This window comes from Alligator sinensis, unplaced genomic scaffold (genome assembly GCF_000455745.1).
Source record: "Alligator sinensis unplaced genomic scaffold, ASM45574v1 scaffold544_1, whole genome shotgun sequence".
NCBI classification, from domain to species: Eukaryota; Metazoa; Chordata; order Crocodylia; family Alligatoridae; genus Alligator; species Alligator sinensis.
In genome coordinates this window covers 1,240,039-1,246,850 of record NW_005841937.1, presented here as the reverse complement: position 1 = coordinate 1,246,850, position 6,812 = coordinate 1,240,039, and positions in this window count along the sequence as shown.

Genomic DNA, 6,812 nt, shown 5'->3' with positions numbered 1-6,812 from the left:
GCAAAACAAAGGATAGCCTGGTTGGTGAAACATCAAGACCATTTAAAAGAAGTGAGGGTTGTTAACTCCTGTTGAGTGAAGAGTTTAGAAGGGATCAGGTAGATTATAATGAGCCATGAAGTCAATTGACTCCCTCAGCACTGTCTGACTAGAAATGCTGCTGCCACTGCCAGGGAGTTGGTTTAAACTTTGAATGGACCAGGACTCAAAGTGGGGTGCAACTCCACCAGTGCACTCCCCCTGGATTTGCCCCTGGTAATAGTACTGTCACTCCTAAGAAGTTCTACATGGCAAAATATAAAAAACAAATAAAGGCTGTATTGAAATTGTAGTTCATAAATACTAAGTTGCAGAGTATAGTACTTATAGATGCATTCTTGTATGAGAAAGATAAGTACCTTAGTATAGAGCTTCATGTTGGAAACTATCAGTATTCTAATAGCTGACTTTGATGCTTCAAGGCTGGATGTGGAATTACTTTTCAGTCAATCTGTGTTAAAAGTGCAGATTTAATCCAACAGTGGATCAAGTGAGGCATCTACAATTTGGATGAGATGCATTTATTTTTTCTTGAGCCTGTCATAAACAACAAAGCACAGAAGTCTTGCTACTTTAAGTGGTTCAGCTCATAACTGTCCTATAACTATCACACAAGCAGGAAAGCACAAATGGTGAGAGGTATTCTGCATGAATTTTTACAGTTAATTAACTTGAAAATGAAAAGTAAAAAATGTCATGTTTTCCTGTTGGTAGACAATGCATACAGCTCTAAAGACCAGACTTAAGTTCTGATAGAGTTTCTATCATTGACAACCACCAGTCAATTACAACCAAAAGATGTGTGGTGGACTTACAAATTCAGCCCCGCTTGAACGGGCTTGGAAAACCTTCATTTCAATTGGTGGAGACCATCCACCAATCAGGCAAGGGCTGGGAGGGGCCGGCGCCACCCCTTACAAAGAGAGCGGGGCAAAGAGCCTCCTGGACCTGATGGAAGCCTGTGTTCTGCAGGTCTGGAAGTAGAGCCTCTGGAATGAATAAAAGGAGCTGCATGCTCAGCACATGGGAGATGCATCAAGGGACAGAGAAGCCAGCAGGGCTAAGAAGAACTGGGGAGAGCTGCCCAGCGAGCGGAAGCTGTAGCCCAGAAGAGCCCTGGAAGACTCCCTTGGCAGGACTGGAGCAGTGAGTGGTTTCGACTACAGCCCCAGCCAGTGCACAGCATGGTGCACGGGGCAGACCCTGGGAGCTGGACATGGTGGCTTGCGTCTGCTACCTTCGATGTGTGGCCAAGAACTCGGTGCACGTGGTGGTGCACGGTGTTCCAAACACTGGGGGTGGTGCCCAGCCACTTGGGTTTGCAACCCCTCCCCAGCATGAGGCCAGGCATCCGGGAGGCACCAGCGCAATGCGGCGGAGGTCAGGCAGGGCCTGGGTTTCGGGACCCACACGAGGTGACCCGAGCCCCAATGAAAGACAGAAGGCAGGGCCCTGGGTAGCCCTGACAAGGCACCTGCAGCTCCAGAAGCCCCTCCTGGTCTGCTCCCCAGATCTGTAAGTACCTGGGGAATGGGTCCCTACAGGGGAGGAAGATCTGAGAGGGGGGTCTCGAGGGATCAGGGACTGGGGGAGCCCGTCAGGGGCTGAGGAGGTACTGGGACCCTCCCCTTACTCCCCCTAGGAGTGGTGCCAGGGTTTGGCACCTAAAGGGAACATTCAGTGGTCTCGGCCATGTAAGTACCTGGAAGGGGGGACTTGCGCCTCATATTTTGTAAATATGTATTTATATATTGTTATCCTTTAATGTGACCGGGCTTATGTCATCTATCTGAGGTTTATCTGTATTTACTTGTTGTTCTTCTTGTCAGAACTTACTGTTGATACATGTTGTTTATCTGCCTTTGTTGTACTTGCCTGTTGCAGACAGCTGCTTACCTATGTAGGGACCCATGCCCTTTTGAGGTGGTGGTGCCCTGGGCCTTTGATTATAGAGCATAACGGTATTTGGGTGATCTGGATACTATATATAATTTACCAATACTCTCTTATCAATCTGTAAATAGTGTTACCTGTATACTAATAAACCTGTAAATAGTTAAGCTGTCCTGGCCAGACTCTATAGAGGATTAGAGGGGAGCTGGGCTGCACAAGCAGACCCCTCTTGCAGCACTCCTGCCTGGCCACCTATCCCCTCCAATTGAAGGGGAGGAAGCACATACTGGGGTGCATCTGGGTTACAGATGTTATTGATATCAACCACATAGCCAACATAATCCACTGGCCCAAGCAAATTAGGATAAAATGACAACAGCAATCATCCAAAATTTTAGTGCCACACAGGAATTTTGCTGGCAGGCAAAACAGAAGAGGCTATATAAGCAGATATCGTAGACATAGTGGCCTCAAGTAGACACACTACTCTGTTAGAGACATTATTCTCTGTGTTGTCCCTACTACCTCACCAACTTCATCTCTGGTCATAATTTTTTTTGATACAGACACTAATGAGAAAACTATATAGGCTGTACAGCAAATACCTAGAGACTTATGATAAAATCATGAGAGTTGACAACATGGCACCGGTAAGCATCTCCCTTATTCATCAACAGATCTAGTAGTATATTCTCTTTAGCACATCCCACATAAGAACAATTTGTACAATAATCATAAATGTATTTTACATTATTTTCCCCATCCTACTTACACTTTGGATTATCTCAGAAACACTTACTTTAAAACTCTTTCACAGTTTTTTTTTTAATTTTGCGTTTAATGGCATCTGGCATCTTACCATTAATAACTACTTCCACATGCTTCCTTCAGTATGAGCTTTTGTCTTTGATGAATTACATTTTATTGTCTATTTTCTAGTCCTCCAATTGAACATACATTTTATCCTTTTGCATTTTAATTCCATCCTCCAAAGTGGTACAACCCCTTCGCAGTTCTGAAACTCTATTTTTGCATCTTCCATTCGTAGCTTACCATCCCTGTTGTGCAGCAATTAGCAGTTTACTTGACCTTTCTTTTCAAAAAAAATGTTTTTAGAATTCAGACAAGCTACAGACAGAGTTAAAAAATTATATATTTTTTACCTGAGACTCCAAAAGATTCAAGTTATCATCAGTGTGCCTGTAAATAGACTGCGTTACTCAGTGTACATCCCCATTAATTCTCACAAACCAGCAGATATGAGAGATCGCCAGGGATGCACACTGGTCTTTTAACTGGAAAGTCTCACTGGTCTTTTAACTGGTCTCTTAACTGGAAAGTCTCACTCCACAAGTGGCTCCATTATGAAAATACTTATAGTTAAGAGGAAGAGCACAGAGAACAAATGGAAAGGTTTTATGTGAGGCCGCAGTAGCATTTCTTCATGCAGACATTTTTAAAAAGCCGAGCAGGGAGATCTCAAAAAAAAAATCTCCTCTGGAATCTTTTATTGGGTATAAAAGGATATTTTGGAAGTTAATTAGCAACAAGCTACTTTTACAGGAAGCAGTAAGTAAAAAAGACTGTTCTATTTAGTAGAAATCAAAGACATCTAACCCAAATTTGTTTGAAATAGTTAATATTAGAACTAATGTGTCACAGAGAGACAAGGAAGGTAGACAACAACACTTGCCAAACCATCTGACAACTTCACTTGGAATTCTTTAGTTTCTTCCAGATCAAATTTATCCCTAGTGAAATTGCACTGAAGACACCAGAGACTAATTTGGAACAGTAATAAAGATACTGAACATATGGATATACAAAACTTATTAATGATTACAAAATGAGTCAGTCAGAAGAGAGGCCTTTCTTTATGAACACATAGCATGAGGCCAGGCCAGAAGTAGTCAAGAGGACACTTATTATGATGCCTTCCTCAAATACATGTAGAAACAAGGAGAAAGTGTTGCTCTTTCTTTTGGCTAAGCAGGTTAGTCTAAACTAGGTAGATTGAACTGATAAGCAAGTAAGCAAAAATGTTCTTCTGAATGTGAAGAAATGCAGCCACATGCTTGCAGTGGCTCAGGCTAGAAGCTGGGAAGGCACAAGAGCGTGCCTCCCTGCTCAGCTGGAGCAGAGAGCTTGGGCAAAGGCTAGCCCACCCACCCTGGGGGAGGGCTGCAGGGGAGGTATAAAGCATACTGGGGTGCTGGCACACTGTGAATTAGCTTGAATCTGGCGGGGATCTGGGACAGAGGTTCAAGGAACTGATTTAACCTAAATCAGTTAAGTCAGATACTACATCCATCCAGGTTTATCTTAAACCAGTTTTGGCCATTTTGAGATTGGTTTATATGCACTAAACTTCTGTCATGTTACAGATCTGAACCAGTTTCTGATCACTTATACCAGTTTATGTGTACTTTCCGTCCCTAGCCCAGAAATAGGGGAAAAGGGTTGCTCTTCCTTTAAAGATTAAGGTTGTTAAACAAATACTTTGAAGATTAGTCAAAATTGCCAAGAGGAGGAAAAGGTTGACACAATAGATAGAAGGACTAAGAATGAAGTAGCCAACCACAAACTAGACACTGTAACTAGACACTGATTACATTGTTAATAATGTTAGTATAATATAAATACCAGTATAACTTTTCTATAATAAGATAAAGCGCCAACATGGAAAAGTATTTTTGATCCTCAGTTTCAGTATCTGGAATCTGGTGCTTTGCTGGAAGAGTGGCTAGCTGGCTCATGCCTTCTCTCCACATTCTGATATTTTCTACAATGATGTTTTTAACGTGAAATTTAAAAAAAAAAATAAATCTCTATCCCAAATCGAAGCAGGATAGTTATACATAAACAATATTGGCCACTACAGCACATTTCAGAGGTGCAGTAACAAAGCAATTAAGGCATCTTATTACAGCTCCTGAGGTATGTGTTCAAGTCCTGCTTTAGACCCAGGCCATAGGCTACCTAGTTGCCCCAGCTATTCCACTGCATCATTTGGACTAGGGAGTCAAAGGTACCTAGAATCAATGCTACTTGCTTATGTAAGTATTGGCAGCAGAAACTGGTGTGCCTTAACTACACTAGCCCAAAGGCTGTTTGACTTGGAAAGACCTTTACTTTGATGGCACATTTTTAATATGACAGCTTAGTTACTTCCTAGATTTTTAAGAATTTAAGAGGAGTAAGTTATACTTTACATTCACCTAGCCTATAATGGAGGACTGCAGCTGAGCTGACGATATGCATACTAGTCTCTCTTCTCTCTTATTTCCAGTAGAGTAATTTCCTGCTATGATGTATATTTTTGGAAAATTGTTCTTTCAGTAAAAACATTCTTTTTTTATTAACAATAACTCAGAAACAAAAATGGAATATTTTTACTTAAATTATTAAAACTAAACTTTTAAATAAAAATTATTTAGAACATAACACAGGGTTGGAGAGGGGGATTCTGCTTTGTTATGAAAAAGATTTTATGAAGAACTCCCGAAATTATGCATATAAAAATGACTCTCCACATATTTCAGTATAGTGATTTATGTTAACTGTAGCAGAGGGCTTGAAGAGTATTTAGGCAGACATTCAACATGAAAAACAGAAGGAATTGCTTAGGGATAATCATGCTTTCCTTTTTTCTAATAAAGATCCTTGTTCAGTGTCAGGAAGAGGCAACTTTTTCCATAGATCTTTACCAACGTCATCTAAAAATGCCTGACTCAGAACCTTTAAAACCAAAGTCTACAGACTCAGAACCAGCCCTACCTACAGTAATCTGATTTTACTTCTGCTCCCCATCTCAGGTGCTGCCTGCTTCTTGAATTTGTCTGCTTAGCTAGAAGGTTCAAACAGGCAGCTGGAGAACAAACATTCATACAGATCTGAGTAAACTATGTACCCTTTCTCAGCTTGCCTGTTCTTACAAGATTGCTCCAGAGATGGTCATTAGGATCTGTATATTTGATGGGGAAGCTTTCCCCTCTGTTCCCTATTCTGCTCTGGCATGCTTAGAGCTGTTAGTAAAGGAGGTTGTCAAATTGTTTGTCTTCCTTATAAAAGGTTTCAAATAGCATAATTGTTCATTTTTATCAGTGTATTTATTCAAAATACATTGGGTTGTATCAATAAAACAAACCCTAAACATTTTGTTTCGATGAAAGGAAAAAAAAAAACCCCAAACAAACAGTATTTTTCAGCTTCAACCAAATCACAAAGATGTTCCTTTAGTTTTAAAAAATGCATTCTTTATCAAAAACATATTTTGACAGAAATTTTTCAACCAATTTTAATTCTTAGCATGTCTAACTTGTATGAAACTTATTTGTTCCAAAATATTTGCTGTAGGAGCCTAAGTTATCTATTTTTTTCTGATTTTATTAGCCAGGATGTTACTAAAATCTCACTGTGCAATGTTTGTTTAATCAGAGATTAAACCACCTACTTTCCATTCTATGTTACTATATTTTACATGATTGTATTTTTCTTCACACTGTGCTTGCATTTAAATCTGAAAAATAAAAATACTTGGCCACTGGGTGAACAGTTTAACAAGTATTACTTAGAACAGAAACTGTCATAGACTCGCATACTGTGTTCATAACATTTTGGTTTTACCCAGCTTTCCCATGGTGAGATAGCTTTTGACAACTACTAGTATCATTCCCCACAATACCACTGAACAAAACCTACAATGAGAGATTGATCATATCTGCTCAGTATTACAGAGTCTTATAGATTCATACATGTTAGGGTCGGAAGGGACCTCAATAGATCATCGACTCCGACCCCCTGCATAAGCAGGAAAGAGTACTGGGTCTAGATGACCCCAGCTAGATGCTTATCTAACCTCCTCTTGAAGACCCCCAGGG